General features: G+C 38.6%; 1 protein-coding gene across 1 annotated transcript in view; it reads left to right on the plus strand.

Moving 5' to 3' along the window:
• The first annotated feature begins 19 nt into the window (after positions 1-19).
• Positions 20-18779, plus strand: part of Lrrc8b (leucine rich repeat containing 8 VRAC subunit B) — a 65228-nt gene continuing 46468 nt past the window's right edge. The window contains exon 1 of the mRNA XM_010636644.3: positions 20-164. The gene's annotated coding sequence lies outside the window, so the exon portion shown is untranslated. The remainder of the gene's footprint in view (positions 165-18779) is intronic.

Raw genomic sequence — 18779 nt, forward strand, 5'->3', positions numbered from 1 at the left:
ACCTGCCGGCGGGGCCACGGGCAGGTGGCGCGGCTGCAGGGCTGAGTGGCAGCCTGGCTGCTTCCTCTCCTCTGGACGGGAGGACCTCTGCTGAAGGCGGGGGTCATCTGGGGCAAGAGAAGTGGGCGATCGTGCTGAGGCTGCCCCCAGTTTGCCACCCGCAGGTAGGTGTGCGCCTGAGCCCTCCGGGTAGAAAGGTTCTCCTTCCTGAGGCTGAGGTCTCGCCTCAGGTGAGCGCACTCCCCTCCGGGCGCGTCCACGTTGGGTCGCTCTCGTTTGCCTCCCTGCCCTGGCGCTGCTAGTTGGCAAACATCTTATGCTTTTGGATAGTCTTGCTTACAATTTGGTGATATTGGGCGTTGTTAGTTCCTTTGAGGAAGAAGGAGGCAAATGAAGCCCATTTTGAGGGAGGCTCAGAGTCCTCTCCCTGAGCTGCAGCTGGGAAATAGAAGGGAGGAGGCTGAGTGTTGGCTCATTAATCCGCGTCCTCAACTGACTTCCCAAAGTCCATAGGTTGCTTTTAGTCCCGTGACAATTGTGGAAGACCTCTTTGTGGACGGAAAGACTCCCTCTCATCAACCCACCCCCCAAAAAGGGCAAACCTAAATTTAAAATCGAAAACCAAAGTGTAGATTTCTTTGAATACATTTACCTTGTTTCAAAACTTAGCAAACCAACAAAGAACTCTGCTATAAAAAGTTACTTGTATGAAAATCTAAAATTGTAAGTATGCAGCCAATTTAAAATAGGCTATTTGTTCAGCATATATTAAGAAATAACAGGCTAGGGGTTTAGCATAGTGTTGCAGACTATGTGTTCATTCTCTGGGCTCAATCCCCAGCACCCAATAACAATAGCAATAATAGTAACAATAATCAGACTGGCCTTGTAAACCCAAGTGTATGGCTGAAGTAAAGTCTAATTGCAGTATAATTAGTTAACAATTCCAGTGTCTACCTACACACTGTGGACATCGCCTGAGAACCCCAAATGCTGTGATTTATGGGTGCCAAAGTGGCTTTGTTTACTTGAGCTTTCTCAGCAGCTCCACTCTTGAAGAGAATACATTGCAGCTGACCGCCCCCCCACCAGGTAGTTGGGCCTGTGTGATTTAAGTTTTGGGCCATAACGTGTTGGATGCCGCTGTGAGCTAGAAGGGTGCACATTTGCCTCTCAGTGCACAGTTGAGTCACGGAGTTTTCTTATGTCGAGTTTCTAAAAACATTTTTCCCCCTATCTTTGTGTTGAGATTAATTTACTGTTCTTTGAAACTTGTTCTGGTTTTCTTCCATCGTAAAGGTGTTCCAACAGGCACAGCCTAATGTGAACGTTGTCCTTCACGTTTTGAGTGATTTTATTTGACTGTTTGAGATTTGTTCTTTTAAGCCTCTTTTCTATAAGTGCCATCATTCCCTGTTGTTGCTTTAATTGTCAGAACCCTCAGAAAGAAAACAACATTAATTAAAATGAAAAAGACCCTCAACAAAAGAAAACTATATCAGGTCTTCCAGGTTTTTTTAGAATAATCTATGTGAGTATTTTCCCTCAGTGGCCTGAAATTTGTAATTTTTGTTTAGTTTTCTGAAACTGAAAGGGGTAAAACATTTTAAAATTTAGAAGAGTCTTCTTTTAGCTGGTTTTTCTGGTAAAGAAGTTTTTTTGTTTTTGTTTTTGTTTTTTTAAGTCTAATTTAAATGGCATCTGAGTATAGACTTCTTTAAGTTTCTTTTACCCATGCAAAAATAGCCCACTAAACCCAGTCTTTGATTTTCACTGAGTGTCACTCAAGTTGAATTTCCAAATTTTATTTTTATTTTTCCTTCCCACTTTCCTTTTGCCATCCAGATATTATTATCAAAAACTATTTTGGGCCGGGGATTTAGCTCAGTGGTTCTGGCGACTGTCTCGCAAGCACAAGGACCTGAGTTCGATCCCTGGTACCAAACAAAAACAAAAACAAAAACAAACTATTTTGATTCTGTCATGTTGGTCCACAGCTGGTGCAATGGTTTGCATTGCCTTCCATATAGCATGTCGCTTACTGCTGTCCTAACTCTGTGTGTACTAGCAAACAGCTTGGACCTGAGACCACCCAAAAGTAATTTGGACGTCCATTTACAGGGTAAAATTCATTTACCCAGTCGTAAAGTACCTTTTAATTTGTGTCATGTCTGTTTTCATGTTGCTGCTTTTTATTACTATTGCCTACTTCCTTTTTATTTCTCATCTGTATTTTCTACTTCCTACATGCCTTTATTCTGATTTATTTACTGTGTTGTTTAAAATAATACCTTTAGACATTGTGACCTATTTTCTTTTTCTGGGTTATGAAGATGAGTCTTGAATAAAATTAGGCCTAGCTCCAATCACTACATTGCTCCCCTAAGTTCTTATCACTTGTTCATTTAGAAGTTGAACAAAGGTTAGTAGTAAACTCCGCTTAATGACCTCCTTTCGCTTAGGATTCTACTCCGTTGTGACACAACTTAAATTTACTCCTACAATAGTATTGTGAGGAGTATAAAGGAAATGAATAAAAATGAGTTGTCAGGGCCTCAACCATGACCTTTCTTTTTTGCCTTTTTGAACTGTAGTCTGTCTTTGATGTGGATCACATGATTCCCCTTGTCCCTTTCCAGGCTGTGTATATTTGAACTTCATCTCCTTCCATTTCAAAGTGCTTTGTAATTCTTTCTTGTCTGTCTCATTCCAGGCATTGCCATAGCTCCTTTCTGCAGTGCCCACCATTCAACTCACAGCATCTTTCACAGAAGCTACCAGCCAGCCCCTTCCCTGCCCCCATCTTACTTCCAGCTCCCTACTTGTGACTGTGATTTTCCTGACAGTTTTCCTCTGCTCATCTCTAATAGAGACCAAATTCTTTACTGTTGAGCAGCCTATTTCTTTGGAGTCTTCCTGGGGTGTGCAGAATTGGGAGCATATTTGAACCTTCCTATTTTCTTTTATCAAATTCTTTTTCAGCAATTTGAAACTTTTAAAAAGTCTATTGCAAATTATAGGCAAGAGTTCTTTAGGCTTTACCTGGGAGCATGAACTTTGAAGACTAATGTGCTTACATTTACACTCTATTATCACTTTGAGTGAGTTTCTAGATTAGTTAGGATTAGCTGCCTGTTACAAAAACCTCAAAGAACTGTAGGTTAAAGTAATATTTCTCTTTCACATTAAAACAGAAGTTACAGACAGACAATCTAGTGATCTATGATGGTTCTACAATCTTAGAACAAAGCTGGTTCCATGTACTGAATCTGCTGAACATAAGGTGAGGCCCCTAACTTTATGATCCAAGATGAAGCTTTACCCATCATATCCAAGTGCCAAGTAGTGGAAGGAGGAAAGAAGGAAGAGAAGAGGAGGGAAGAGGCAAGAGCCTACAGTCTCATACAAAAAATTTTTGAAAGCTGTTGTGCTCTTCTTGTTATATGTCATTGCTCATAACTTATTGCCTGACCTCACCTCCTGGAAGAGTCTGAGAGACACTGACTTTTATTCAGATAGTCTTATTCCTAGCTAGAAAGTGTATATGGAAAGGTCTTTAATAGGGAAAAAAGAAAATGTGGACATTGGGGTAATCAAACATCAGTTATTTAACCACCCTTTTTTTTCTAGTATTACTCTACAAGATTCTTAAAACTAAAAGAAATATACATTAAAGCATTTAATGCAGTTTGTAGCATAAAACAAGCTCTCAGTAAAGGCTAGTTCATATTCCTCCTTATTTCTTTTCTATGAGTTACCCAGTCTCCCTGTTGCCATATCATGGGCATTCAAATCCTTTTTTAATATTTAGCCATTTGCCCCAATTGATGGGATGCACCTTGGCATGGTAGGGAGATGAGGTGTTTGAATGGCAGGGAGCAACATATTACTGAATGTCAGCATTTATTTCTTAGTTTTAAAACACTGCATAGATTAAAAACATGGCTCTTGAAATCAAATAGACCTGGATAGGACTTCTGGCTCTGCCACTTGGTTTGCAACCATAGCTTCTCTTACTTTCAGTTTCCTTAGTATAAATGGGTGGTTATGAGATGCTGGACTTACAAGGAGAAAGAACGTACATGAAATGCTGAATATTATGCCTAACAAAGGAAGTGATTGCTCCTTTTAAATTTGGCCTAACCTGGATTCTTGCATTCTTCCACCTCTGATTCTACAAGTGGCCTTTATAAGCCACTTAGTAAATTCTTTATATATCACATTTTTATTATATCTGTTCCTACAGTGAACACTGATAACCATTCTCATACTACAAAAGTGGAATCATCAGTGTGACTGTATTTGACAATGGTAATAGAAGCATTTCAAACTGCTTTGTGGGAGGATTTTGGAAAAGTTTGGAGACGCCAGCTGGGGAAGCCCTACAGTGGTCTAACTAGAGCTTAATGTGAGATTTTGGTCAGAGTTGAGAAGCAGTGGGGGAGGGGGGCTATATCTTAAAAGACTAGGCTCAGGAGATTTCAGGTGAAAAGACTTCTTCGGTAGTTGGACATCAAGCAGTGTGTGTCACGCTCTGGCAGAAAATTAGTCTACATTTTGCTCGTGTCCTAAGACTTCTCAAGCAACTGAGGTTAAGGATGGGGAACTAACTTATCTGGTGAAAGAAATTTTAAGGCAGTTCAATATTCAGGTTATGGCATGGGTACTGTTGGGGGTTTTAGCCAGTTAATATATTAAGAATCAAGCCAGGTGTGGTGGCACACACCTGTAATCCCAGCATTCGGGAGGCTGAGGCAGGAGGATCACGGTGAGTTCGAGACCAGCTTGGTTCCAGGTCAGTCTCAACTACATGGTGAGACCCTGTCTCAAAATACAAAAACAAAAAACAAAACAAAACAAAACAAAAAAGAATAAAGAGCAAAGAACACAGGTGAATTACATAAAAAGTTTTGAGTTTAGCCACAAAGGAAACTCAGGTAAACTTGGGGCTGGCAAAGATGGAGCAGAGGTTAGTTACCAAATGATTAACATTAAAAAGAAGCAAGTACTTAATAACAGGACAGAAGGAAACATTGCTAGCAACAACGTGAGAAATCTGCAAGACCCCACCCTTTGCAGTCTCACCTTTTCAGAAGTGAAAGATTGCTTTGAAAAGTCAGCCCCAGGGCACTCCAGAACCAAGGCACCTCGGGAATTGTTCCCTGGAATTCAGTACTTAGCACTCACCACAAACTCCCAGGGATTTGGTTCCTAGCACTCAGCCATCTGGTGACTTGACACCTCTGCAGCTGCAATTTAAATGGGGCCTGGCTTCTGTTCCCATTAGCAGCAGGCCTTGGCATCCACATGGTGCTGGTTCTAGAGGCATATGAAATGCAAGAGTTACGGTGCCGTGCAAGCTTTTGGAACTAACATCTTGTCACCACAACTTGCCGTGGGTGCCAGACATGGAATTACCAGATTTAACATTTGCCCTGGTGGATTTCAGGCTTACTTTGATGTCTAAACCCCTGTTCCTCCCTTTTCGAATGGCAGTGTTTACCCTGTGTCTTGTATGTCAGCAGTGTTTAAGTTTCTTTTGATAGGAACTTTGGACTTGGACTTTAGCAATGTTAAAACTGTTAAGATTGTGGCAACTCTTAGAGATGGACTAAATCCCTTTTGCATAAAGAAATGCACATGAGTTTTGCAGGGGGCCAGGAGCAGAATCCACATTTATATCTAGATGTCTCTCCTGAATCCTCAGGTACTCATAGGTGGGGCTTTGGGCAGGTGATTGTATCATCAGTGCATGATACTCATCAGAGGGAATTTACAGGTAAATGTAAAGTTAGGAGGTGAAGCCTGGTTGGAGGTGATGCGTCATTGTTGGAGTGACCCAGAAAGGTTATATTTCCCTTCATGCCTCCTCCCTAGACACTCTGTTTCCTGGATGCCCTTGTATGAGCAGCTCTCCTCCACCATACTGTCTACTATACTGTCTACCACCATACTGTCCATACTCCTCCGCCTTGGTATGCCTCCTTGTACCCAGATAACCATGCAAGTACTGAAACTTCTACAAACTATGAGCCCCCAAATTCCCCCTCTTTAAGTTGTAGTTGTCAGATATTTTGTCCCAGTAACAAGGAAAGTTAGTAAGACAGGGTAGTTTTTTATTTAAAAAAAAAAAAACCAAAAACAGCCAAGCCTTCTCCTTTAGCTTTGATTTGAATTTTTGACTGATCCACTCTTTGAAACTAAATGTGTGTTTCATCCTATTTCTTAGCAGCTATGTATTAAGCACTTACTGTGTGTCAGGCACCGTGCTAGGTTTTAGGAATGCAATGGAAAGCAAAGCTACATATGGTCCTACCCTCATACAAGTTGCACATTATTGAGGGAGGCAGACATGTGAATCAATCACTCCAAACAACTGAAAATTGCCACTATGAAAGTTGTTAGGAAGGAGACACAGAGATGCTGTGAAAGCGTATGCAAATGCTTTGTACTTGGAAGCTGAAGGTAAGTTTAGGAATGGAAAGTTGGCCTCTGGGCTACTGTAACACATAGAGGAGGAGCGTGGTTTAAAATGAGCTCAGTTATGAGATGAACCTGTCTGGAGGCAGGGATCTTCAGGTTTTCAGTGCCGTTCCAGAGGAAGCATTTCATAAAGTTTGGAGCCATCTTTAAAATAAGCATATATAGTATAGTTAGTTATATAGTGTGATATAATGCCATGTGAAAATGTGAAAATGTGAAAGGGGTTGCATAATTCAGGAATAGTTTGATTTTTTTTTTTTTAAGCCATTTACTCATGCTATAGACTGGCAAACTTTAGAGATAGTTTCTTTCCATTATACCAAGCCAGATGTGTCTTAGAATGGGAGTTAAAAGCACTATCTTTTCAGAGAATCTGGGAGTTTGATCTGTATCACCCTTAGCAGGTAAAATTTGAAACAGATGGGAAAGCCTGCTTGCAAAATACTTGTTCCCTATAAAGCAACAGTGGAAATGACCACCTGGTGAGGGACCAGAGGGCTGGCTGGGTCACTTTGCCTAGGAATGCCACTGTGCTAACCCTAACCCTAAGTCCAGTCCCACTGTGGCTTTCAGGTTTGTGTAGCAGAACCCCTCTTGGCAGGGGCATACCATTGGCAGGTACCTTGGTGGAGTGCCATTTACCCTTGCCCTGTTCAGTTCAGCAAATGAAGAGCCAGTGAGAAAATGCTCTCTAATCCCAGCAACATCTTTGAAGGAAACTGTGTTTGTTTCCATGTGCCACCCCTCCCACCTATGGTATTGTGGTATGACTGAGCCTGGGGCAGGGGTGGGCAGAGCTGTCAGCCCCTGGACTGCAGGTTATTTCTTGCTCAGAGTGGATAAATTTAAAATGGCTTTTGTTGATCTACAGATTTTTAAAGTTCATCTCTCTAAGCAAAACTGAATGAGTTTGTTCCTGGCCCCATTTCAGAGCCAAAATAGGCAGGCCTCAACTGAGCTCCGACTTAGCTTCCAGAAGCATTTGTGAGTCATAATGCAGCTCTCAGCGGTACCATGTTGTGCACAGTGGTCAGGTTCACAGGCTGTTCCAAGGTGGCAGGAGTGTCAGGTCCACCCTCCCAGGAATGCCCTTGCAACTTGGATATCTTCTTTGACATCTCTCCTGTACTTGGAATTCCGCCCTCAGTGGCACACCAAGCTCATACCACCTGGGAGATTCTCAGGTTTGATCCTCTTCCATTATGAATGTGCCTACTTCCTGTTCTTCAGTGAAGGTCAGGGCAAATGTGACCTTAGAGATACTGTCCCTGACCACCTCAGATATTGTACTGTATCTCTACTCTTGTCCACATCAGTTTTTCACACCTGGATTTATGGCTTGCTTGTTTATGTTCTACCTCACCCCTCCCTGGATACAAGTTCTGCAAAAGCAAGGTCTTTGTCCCTTTTATTGACTTATGCTTAAGCCTGCCTTGTGATAAACTGTCCAGGTGATAATGAACAAATTATTTTACCCCACTGAGTAGAAAACAGGGACATGAATGCCTGTGCCTCCTACTTCACACAGCAAGTAAGGGCCTGTAATTAGTGTTTGACAATCACTTTTCTCTGTAACTTGCTGCTTACCTATAGCAGTGGTGGCGAACCTACACATATTATTTGTATTTAAGACAAAATATGTTACTGTATGAGTTTTTTTCTAAACTAAAACCTCAGTATTCAGGTTTAATTATAGTGTTGGCACTTTGCAGTAAATAAGTGGGTTTGGGGTTGCAGTTTGGGCTCTTAATCTCTAAAAGGCTCACCATCAGTGACCTATAGTTTGCACATTTTTACAACTAACAATAATATTTACCCAATTTCTGTATGTAACCCAGAGAAACCTGGAACTAGAACTCATCCTGGGTTTCTCTTCACTCTATTTGCCCTGTAGTGCTTGCACCACCAGGGACTAGTTGATGTAGAGGCCAGTGCTTCAGATTCTCCCTGTCACCACCCTTCCTGTGTAGCCCCTTCACTTTGTGAGGCTTTGCTAGAAGCACCTAAGAAAGTATCTTTTAGTTGATAGCTTAATTTGTACTCTCACCCAACTTCCACCTCCTAATCCCCCAAATTTATCATTCATACTGTAGTCATCTTTCTAAAAAGCAAATCTCATCCCATCATTGCTCTCCTGGAGCCTCCCTCTGCCACAAGGTGCAAGTTCAAATGCCACTGTGTCCATATAATACAGTCTCTTTGTCTGGCTCCTGCCACCTGTCAGCTCCACCCATTGCCACTCTGTCACTTCTGTATTCCCAGTGCAGGTACCATGTACATAGTGTTCACACTTACATCCCCCTCACACATAGCCATCCTGAACTACCTGTAGAACAGGGAGGAAGGTTCTAGGTAGCCAGGAGGCTCCATGGCTTTGTTCTTTCTCTTTGTCTGGGGATCCTTTTAACAAACCTGTGCCCATCTTTCAAGACTCAGTTCAAGCATCCCTCTTCCAGAAGACCATGCCTGACATTTTTTCCTGTTTTCCCTGCCCCAGGGCCTCTGACTGCTACCCCTGAGTCTCATAACAACAGGGAACCTATGTCAGAGAACAGATCTGCCTCCTCCTACATGTTTCTTCAAAGTAAAAACTGTTTTAAGTGACACATGACATTGTATGTCTATAATCCCAGTTTCTCAGGAAGCTGAAACAGAGAGATCCCTTTGGAAGTCAGGCCACCCTGGAAAACTTAGTGAGATTCTGTCTCACAATTTAAAGGACTGGGGATGTACAATGGTAGAGTGCTTGCCTAGAATGTGGAGGGCACTGGGTTCAAACTGCAGAGCAAAAAGAAGAAGTTTTACCTCCTGGGCTTTCTGGGTAAGGTGTATATGTGCTGACATTCTGTGAACATGGATGCACAGAGGAGACCTGGGGAATGAAATTCACAACATGTATATTACCTACTCCAGAGGTTCATTTCAGTAACATACTTTGATTAGTATTTGACTAAGATTTGAAAGGATATTTCCGTGGAGATTAAATATGCCTTTAAAAAGATATCTGTTGGATAGTGAAAATAATTGGTCAATGAGCTTGTGTTTATTAGACATTTACTGGATTCAGAATTCCAGATTTGGCCACATGCAAGATGTATATGAGGAAGAGTTTATACTTTTCTGAAATAATTCTGATTTCATGATTATTTTAGAAATTAGCATTTTAGATGGTTAGCTTAGGCCTTTGACTTGCAGGTAGTTTAAACCTGTCTCTGAATGTTCTTTGAGTATCCTCTGAAAGGATTTTGAAAGTTGTGTACTCTTCGCACAGATTTTCAAAGTTAATATCTAAAATTATTATAATTATTTTAAATAATTGTAAAAGACATTTGTGATAATATAAATAGCAATTTTTTTCTCATTAAGTTTATTAGTACATTTTAGGTATACAGTACAGTTACATTCATTGTTGGGATCTTGTACCTTTACATGACAAGTCTTGGTTCTCATTTTTTCCCCTTGCCTGCCCTCCTAGGTATACAGTACAGTTACATTCATTGTTGGGATCTTGTACCTTTACATGACAAGTCTTGGTTCTCATTTTTTCCCCTTGTCCCTGCCCTCCCTTCACCCCCTCCTACCATCCCCATTTACAAACACTTTCCATTTTCTCATATTTTTTTCTTTTCCCTTATTACCTTTCCCCTACCCTTCCCACCTTGCCCACGTCTCTAGCCCTTTTCTTCCTGTTTCACATTGTCAATTATCTCATTAGGATCTTATGTACTATTATAGTTTTTCACACCAGAGAAACTATTCGGTATTTACACATGTGTGATTTATTTATTTCACTTAGGAGTATATCCTCAATATGTACCCATTTTCCTACACATGAATCTAATTTCTCATTCTTTATGGCTGAGTAGTATTCCATTTTATAGAAAAATCACATCTTAATCCAGTTTCCAATTGATGGGCAAATTTGTCATTTCCAAGTTTTAGCTACTACAAAGTGTGCAGTAAATAGCAATTTTTAAATCACCCTTTTAAGTATACCCAGTGAAAGCAAAATTAAATATAAAAATTATATGATACCTACTATCAGCCATTTAGAAGTCACATGACCAAGCTTTTGTACAAGTTAAGGAGTTTACATAGTTCTTTTGGACATGGAACTCATTTCATTCTTTAAAACAAATTCCAATGTATTATGTTTGGAAGTCTCTGCTTGATTACCTTGTACTCTGTGACACATATACATAATAACTACATTTTAAAATTCTAAATATTAAATTTCTTTTGGATTTAGTTATGATTGTTAGTGTGCAACTGATTATAAGAACAAGTATTTTAAATCTTTTTTTTTCCCCTGTCACTGAGGATCAGACTCAGGACCTTGTGTTTGCCAGGCAGGCATGCTGCCACTGAGCTCAATCCCTGGGCCCACATATGTTAAATCTTGAGGAATTAAACAGGTGAAAATTATCTCTTAATGAGACATGAAGTTAAAGATAGTTTATGCATAGGTAAAGCATTGTTTGTTGGTAGAATAAGATAGACGTCATAATCAAATAAAGTGCTTTTTAAAAATGTAAATGCTTGGGCTGGGGATTTAGCTCAGTTGTTCCACTGCCTGCCTCACAAGCACAAGGATCTGAGTTCGATCCCTGGTACCAAAAAGAAAAGCAAGCAAACAAAAATAAGTGCTTAAGATATCTTTCCACATAAATATATGAGTATGCAAGAAATTATCATCCCAGCTTATTTTTTATTTTATGAAAAAATTAAAATTTTGTAACAAAATAAGAACAGTAGTTAAATACATTGTGTCATATTCTTAAAAATATTTATTCAGAGTGCAAGACATAGACAAAAAAAACCTGAAAATAAGAAACAAATAGGTCAAAACTTTCTTTTCAGTGGACGGAGAGAATAGTGCCTGTAATTTAAATTAAGCAAATCAGCATATAAAATATTTTTGAAGCAATGGAATAGGTAATTTGGAGAATTGTTTGAACGCCCTACTTCGTATTTACCTTCTATTTTGCTTTTTATTTGTTTATTTCTTTGAGTTTTTCATATGAGAAATCATAAGATATTTAAGCTTGTGTGTCTGATTTATTTCTCTTAATATTATGTTCTCAAGCTGCATCCATTTGCCTGCAAATGCCTCAAGTTTATCTCTATAGCAGAGTAGTACCTCATCGGTTATAAATACCACATTTTCCTTATCCATTCACCTCTTGATGGTTATATACGCTGTTTCCAAGATCTAGCTATTATGAATTGTGCTGCTGTAAACATGGTTGTGCGTGTATCCCTGTAATGTGATGATTTTTAACTCTTGGGAAGATACCTAGAAGGAGCATAGCTGGGTTAAATGGAATTTCTAGTATTTTTAATTTTCTGAGGAATTTGTCACACTGATTTCTATAGTGCTTTTACTGGTTTGCATTTCCACTAACAACACAGAAGCCCTCCCTTACCCACAGCCTCACCAGCATTTGTTATTAGATTTTTTGATGGTAGCCATTCTTTCTAGGGTAATATGGTAGTCTGTTTTTTAAACTACTGAGGATATGCCAAAAGTTATAGTGACTACACACAAAACTGATTGTCAGTGTCTTATTGCTAGTAACTTCATTAGGTTCTCTTCTGATATTGCTTTAAGCAAAATAAAGGAAGCTTTCCTCTTAAGAAGGATTTGCTTTTCAGTCTTAGGATGAAAATTTTAACATCTCTAACCTTTTGGGTTTTTCAAAATGACCTTTTGCTTGGTCACCTAAATGTATACACACCAAAGCCGAGTACTATGGGCTAACTTCTAAGAAGTGAGTGTTTACCCCTTTTAATAATATGGAAAAAAAGATTAATTTGAAAAGGCGACAAAAGGAAATAGCTGGAAAGAACTATCATATATTTGGAAGGAGATGCTTTTAGGCAAGTACTTATTGATGATCTGTAAAGAGAGGCCATTAAAGTACTCTTCATTCAAAAAAAGACCCTAGACCTCATACCTACTTTAAAGATCACTAGTTTGGATGTTTTTTTTTGTTTTGTTTTTTTTTTTTTAAATACCCTTTGTGATCAAATTCCCCATCAAGTCTAATGGGTAAAAGTTCCCTGGAAGACCAATTTAAAGATTTCCTCTTGGCAGGGCATTCAGTACAGAAAGAACATGGTTAGAGTATATCTTTCTTTTAAATATATCCAGTAGAATCTCATTGGACACTGGAGTGATTTATCACCATCATACATTTTAGGAACACATGAACACTTTCTCCTAGAACAGGCAGAAATTATACTGCCTTTTTTATATTTATTATTAAACTAGATACATTGAGAACTTTGGTTTACTCACTGATGTTTACCTGACAATCATCTGGCTCAGTAGAGGATTGATTTCTAAGAAAAAAAATCTCTTTTTTTTTCCTAAGAAAAATCTTAATCCTAGTAAAAAGAAAAATGTTTAACATTTTATTTAAAATGCTAATATCACGGGCCGTGGATTTAGCTCAGCGGTTCGGTGGCCTGCCTTGCAAGCGCAAGGACCCGAGTTCAATCCCCAGTACCAAATAGATAAATAAACAAATAAATAAATAAAATGCTAATTTCTTCCCAGAAGGTGATTATGAAACCCGGCATGCAAAAATATTCTCTTCCCAGGCTAGAGTTGGGACATTCTTTCTCTCTATGGAGTAATGCAGTCTGAGAGAGGATGAGCAGCATAGTTTGCAGATGACCTAGTTGTTGTCCTGTTGAGTCAGGAGCCTTTCCAGGGGTCTCCCAATTTCTGCATGCTCTGTTCCTGTGTCACAGTACACTGTGCAGCCATTCCTCACTCTCTGCTTCTCTCCCAAGTTATGGTTGCTTCTCTCCTGCAACCACAATGGGAACCTACACTGCATCATTTGTTACAGCACTTCTAGTATACTATTTATATTCACATTTATTATCCTTGTGACCTGTAGTATGTGGTCCTGGTATTATCCCTGTAGTACAGATGTAGAAACTGAGTTCCACAGGGGATACGTGGCTTATCTAAGCTAATGTCATACTTAGCGGCGAACTCAATCCTGATAATACTGCCTGGCTTCTTTTCACAGATTATAGTTTTATAAAAGACTCTTAAGGATTGAGAAACTTTCCACAAAGTGATGTTATTAAGAGTCAATGAAGTAAATATGATTGTAAAATGCCTAGTACAGAGCATAACACATAGCAGGCTTTCAGATTTTTTTAAAAAGGAAATGTATTTTAGTCTTTGTTCTGATGTACTTCATTTTATAGAATTAAAAATTCAACAGATTTTTTAAGCATATAATATGTTCTAAGTATCATAATAGTTACTGGGGATACATCTAATAATAAAGAAATAAAATCCTTTGTGTGTACCAAATGTCATGAGACATGCTGTGAGGCAAAATAGAGTGAAGGGCTAGAGTGGTAGGAATAAATTAAATACCACAATTTAAGTCATGGATTTCTAAAGTTGAGTGGCAGAGACCCTAAAGAGTATCTGTTGATTGTTAACCTTTTCTATTCTGGACATCCTTGAGGATTCTTCGTAGAATAGGCACATATTCATGTCCATAAAATTTTATTGTACCTCCCAGTCATCCTTAGAACCCCCTTTCCAAGCTGATGTCTTTGTTCTAAAGATATTTTATTTTACTGATAAGACTTTGAGGTTGACAGAAGTGAGATAAAAATTGGCTTGGGTATTACAACTATGTACAACTAAATCAAGGACCAGAAATTTTCACAAAATTATTAGTTGCCTTCATTAAAATCTGTAAGTAGTGGAAGTGTGAAGTTCTAGAAAGGTGCTGGAGTTAGTGGCTTTGATCTTTGTTAGGCAAAAGCAAAAGCAGTTATGGTCTATAAGAGCATCTCCTGATTGTGTTTTTGTTGTTTTTTAATGCACTGCTATAGTGTGAATGTCTCCCCCGCAACCCCAAGATTCATTTGTGGGAATCTAGTCCCCCAGTTAATAATGTTAAGAGGTGAGGCCTTTGGGAGGTGATTGGATCATGAGGGTAAAGTCCTCATGAAAGAGGAGATTGATGCACTCATTAAAACAATAACAATAACAGTTTGGGAGGTCATTGGATCATGAAGGTAAAGTCCCCATAAATGAGATTGATGCCCTCATTAAAAAATAACAACAACAATAACCTTTTTAGTTAGCTTTTACTGGAAGACACAGTAAAAAGTCACTATCAAATCTGTTGTGCCTTGAACTTGAACTGCTTGTGCTCCAGAAGTTTGAGAAATAAACATTTGTTGTTTGTGGGCTATGCAGTTTATAGAATTTTGCTGTAGCAACCTGAACAGATTTAAGATGTGTATGCAGCATTTTTATTTACAAAGAGTAAAACCTCCCAAGTAAGGGGTGGCTCTTTTTCCTATTTCTTTGCTAGTAACACTGTAAGTTTTCAAATTTTCAGAAAATGGTGAGCAAGAACTCAGGTTGGTGGAGGTAATAAAAAAAAGCAAAGAAATGGAAACCTTGATGTGGAAGGTTTACAGCTGAAAACCTTGGTACCTCGTTATTTTAAAGAATGGATAGGAAATGATCGAGTGCATTTGAAGGTTTCTGAATGAATAGGTAGCAAAATAGCTAGAAATGGGAAAAGCTTTGTCCCTTTTTCAGTAGAGACAGTGTGACTCCCTTGGGGTGAAACAAAAGTCACCCTCACCAAGTAATTTCCTCTAAGGACATTTTATACAGCAGCTTGGAAGATAAACTTGTCACTGTCAGGAAAATATTCATTGTAGCAATGTTGCCTATCAACATTGTTTCCCACCACACTTCCTTAACAGATGTTTCAACTTTTAGTACTAAAAAGTTTTAAGTGGTACCATTCACACTGTGGAATTAGTACATTTTGCAAAGGGAAATCCTGTTTAAAGGTGTTAATTGGAATTTTCAAGATTTTCTAGTAAAATATATTTAACTTTAAAACAAGAATCCTAGCAGTTCTATCCTCTATAAACACAGATATTTATTGAACTTAGGCTAATTTCTATTGCTGTTCTCATAAAGATAATGGAAACCTAATTTTTTCAGTTAAAATTGCCCCTGAAAGTGCTGACAACTCTGATAGAAGAATCTAGCCTTTTCTCTTACTCAGTGAAAGGTCCCTTTTCCAGTGTTCCCCTCACACCCACACATATTTCTTGGAATTTCTAGGCTACTTTTTCATCTCTGTGGCTTGTTTCTATGGTGATAGGCACCATAGAAATGGAGAACAAAGCAGATATAATAATCATCTCCTACGTGGCTTATTATACTAAAAAGAGATTTAGGTATTTCAGGCATTCTTCATTAATGGCAGAACAGGACCAGCCCAGCTGGGAGGGAACACAGGAGACAGACACTAGCACTTGTGTGAAGGATATTTTGAAGGGGAGGGAGATTATAGAGGAGACTGATATAAAAGAAATTTGAAAAATAAGCCATAGAATTAAATATTCCATTTTTATCACAAGACTCCGGATAATTGCATCAAAATGTAGTTGTGTTACTAGTTTTACTGTAACTTTAGACTTTTCAGTCATTTTTTCAGAGAAGGGATTAAGTTCACCAAATCCTCAAATTTCAGGCTACTAGTGAATATGTATTGTATTATCACAACTCTAAATACCATAGCTTCTAAATGTGAATGTCTCATAACTGCAAATGAGAAGAGATTTTGGAGAAAGTGCTTTTTCTATGGGAAGAATAGAATCCCTTTGCATTAGTGAGTTCTGAAACGAAGAGATCCCCCATGCGGGGCAGCTCATTGTCTTCTAGGAGGCTGGAAGACATGGGGCATGTTGGATAGATTTCATGGCTTAGGGAGAACAGAGGCTATATTTGTGAGGCATTTGCTCTTTCATGTACTACTATTCTCTAACACCCCTGGGTGGATGTAGTTTCCACAGCTTTTGACATTATCATCAATGTGAAGGTAGGCCAGGTAGAATCATTTCCATTTTTACCATTTAACAACCTGGCATTCAGAGACTGTAACTTGGCTAAAAAAGTAAGGCAGAAGATGGTAGACAGGATTCTTATCTCTTTGTAGACTTCTACTACTACCCCATGTGGCTGAAGTAGCCAACTTCAGGCACTCATTTGAACAGAATGGCTTGGCAATACCAGTAATCAAATTTTACCAAACCAAACTTCCCTCTTGATATTTAATTATATCACTTAAATTTGTGGTTTAAGTTATATTAATGTGATATATGATTTTTATTTTTTAAACGGCTTAAAATTTTGAGAGCATTTAAAGTTCATATAAACCCAAGGCTATGTACCAGAAAGATGGAATTACACAAAGTGGTCCTGGTCCAAACATACCTTGTTTTCTTGAACTTCTGGTTATTTTTGTATTTCTTGAATCTGTGCCTAGTTCAGGTGAGGGTCTCCTGTAAGGGCAAGCTTTTGAACTCTGCACTAACTGTGGCCTGTACCCTGCCTGCACTGTGGCTCCTGTGAGCCTCAGGGATACAAAATAAAGCAGTCCTTCTGCTTGTCCTCCTCCATCTAGATCACTTACGATTGTAATAAAAAATAATTGAGTAACTTTATTTAAATCTATGCCTGTATCACCAGACTGTAAATTCCATAAGATAGGAATAAAATCTATTAGTTTTGGTTGCCGCTGTTCATTATCCAGTGCCATTCACCATGTAATGGCCACTTATTCTTCACTGAATGAATGAATATTATTCAGTCTGTTATTCCACTCAGCTAAACTGCTTTTGGTTTCCCTCAGAGATCTCTTTTGAGCCAGGCATAGAGTTGTATGCCTGTAACCCCAGCATTTGGGAAGCTGAAGCTAGAGAATCACAAATTCAAACATAGCCTGGGGTGGGGCCGGGGATTTAGATCAGTGTTTCTGCCTCCTGCTTCGCAAGCGCGAGATCCTGAGTTCCATCCCCAGTACCAAAGGAGAAAAAAAAAGTCTCTCAAACACATCCTGGGCACTTTAGTGACTTAGTGAGATCCTGTCTCAAAAAATGAAAAACGGCCTAGGAATGTAGCTTAGTGGAGAGGCCCTCAATGCAGAATCTCAGCCCATCAAAACAATAACAAAAAGATTTCTCTCAGGATTATTCACATGGATGCTGGTTTTACTATTTCAAGCATACTAGTTGGGTAAGCCAAGTCATATAACTCTCATTTGCCTCATGAGTAAAATGGAGAAACCTTTATGAGATGGTTGCCAACATTAAATAAGTGTATGTGAAGTAGTTAGAGGACCTAACATACAGTTATCTTATGATGAACATCAGCTTCCAGTATTACTACATTTAACATAGTAGACTGCATCACCTAAGGTCAACAACTACTTCAGGCTGTGGGTCTTCACACCAGGTTTTTGTCTTGTCTATCTGGGAAAAACTATTAGGAAAGTTCTACCTAATTTGTCTTTTGGTGATTTATAATTTTTTTCAGTTAATTAGGTTCAAATTAGTTAATAGGGTCAAATTAATTAATGCTGAAAAACTAGGCTTACATAGTTGTAATAAGAAAACAGACAAATTAGAACAAATTAGAGCTATCTCAGGACCAAAACAGAAAAACCTCTGAATTCAGCCTTATTCATCAAATGGTCAAGGGGGAAACTATGGTCTGTCCTACTTTTAATATGTTTGAGAAATGTAGAGTATAACCTTGAAAATACTTTTATATTGATCTCAATGGGTAAAAGTGCTAAAAGTTCTCAAAGTAACCAAGATTCATAAATCTTTATTTGTTAAGACTTAAAATTTGTTTTGTTTTCCTGTGTACATGAATGTAAGGAATCAATTGCTCTGGTAGTTTCCTTATCTCACAGTCATCTGTACAAGAGAGTTTATTCTAATAATGTGATCTTATTTTGAAAAACTATGAATTTTTAAAAAATTTCTTCTTTCTGTGTGTGTAACAAGATGTACAGTGTGCATAGTTACATGGTGTGTGCAGTAAGTAGGGTTTAATGAGACGAGGAAGAGCAACAGAAGGAGGTATAGTTTTGATATCTTTGTGTTCTTCCTTCCCAGTAACTTCTCAAGAGATGTCACACTTGAAGTTTTTGTTTTGTTTAAGAAAAGTTTTTTTCTAAAAATGTTTTCTTCCCTAATGAAATTTTGTTTTGGTGTTTTATTTTCATTATGCTGGGAATTTTGCAATGTTCTCTGTCTAGTCCTGTGATTTTAACCTAATAATCTCATTTGGATTTACCAGGCTCAGCAGCTGTTGTTTTTATCAGCTATTGCTAAGTCATATTAAGGTTCAAAACTGAAAACACTTTTCTTTTCCATTGGCCTATGTTATTCAGAGTTTTACAAAATTTAAGCCTTTTCTCTAACTCCTAAAA

The sequence above is a fragment of the Fukomys damarensis genome, unplaced genomic scaffold, assembly GCF_012274545.1.
Source record: "Fukomys damarensis isolate Sample0158 unplaced genomic scaffold, DMR_v1.0_HiC HiC_scaffold_33, whole genome shotgun sequence".
NCBI lineage: Eukaryota > Metazoa > Chordata > Mammalia > Rodentia > Bathyergidae > Fukomys > Fukomys damarensis.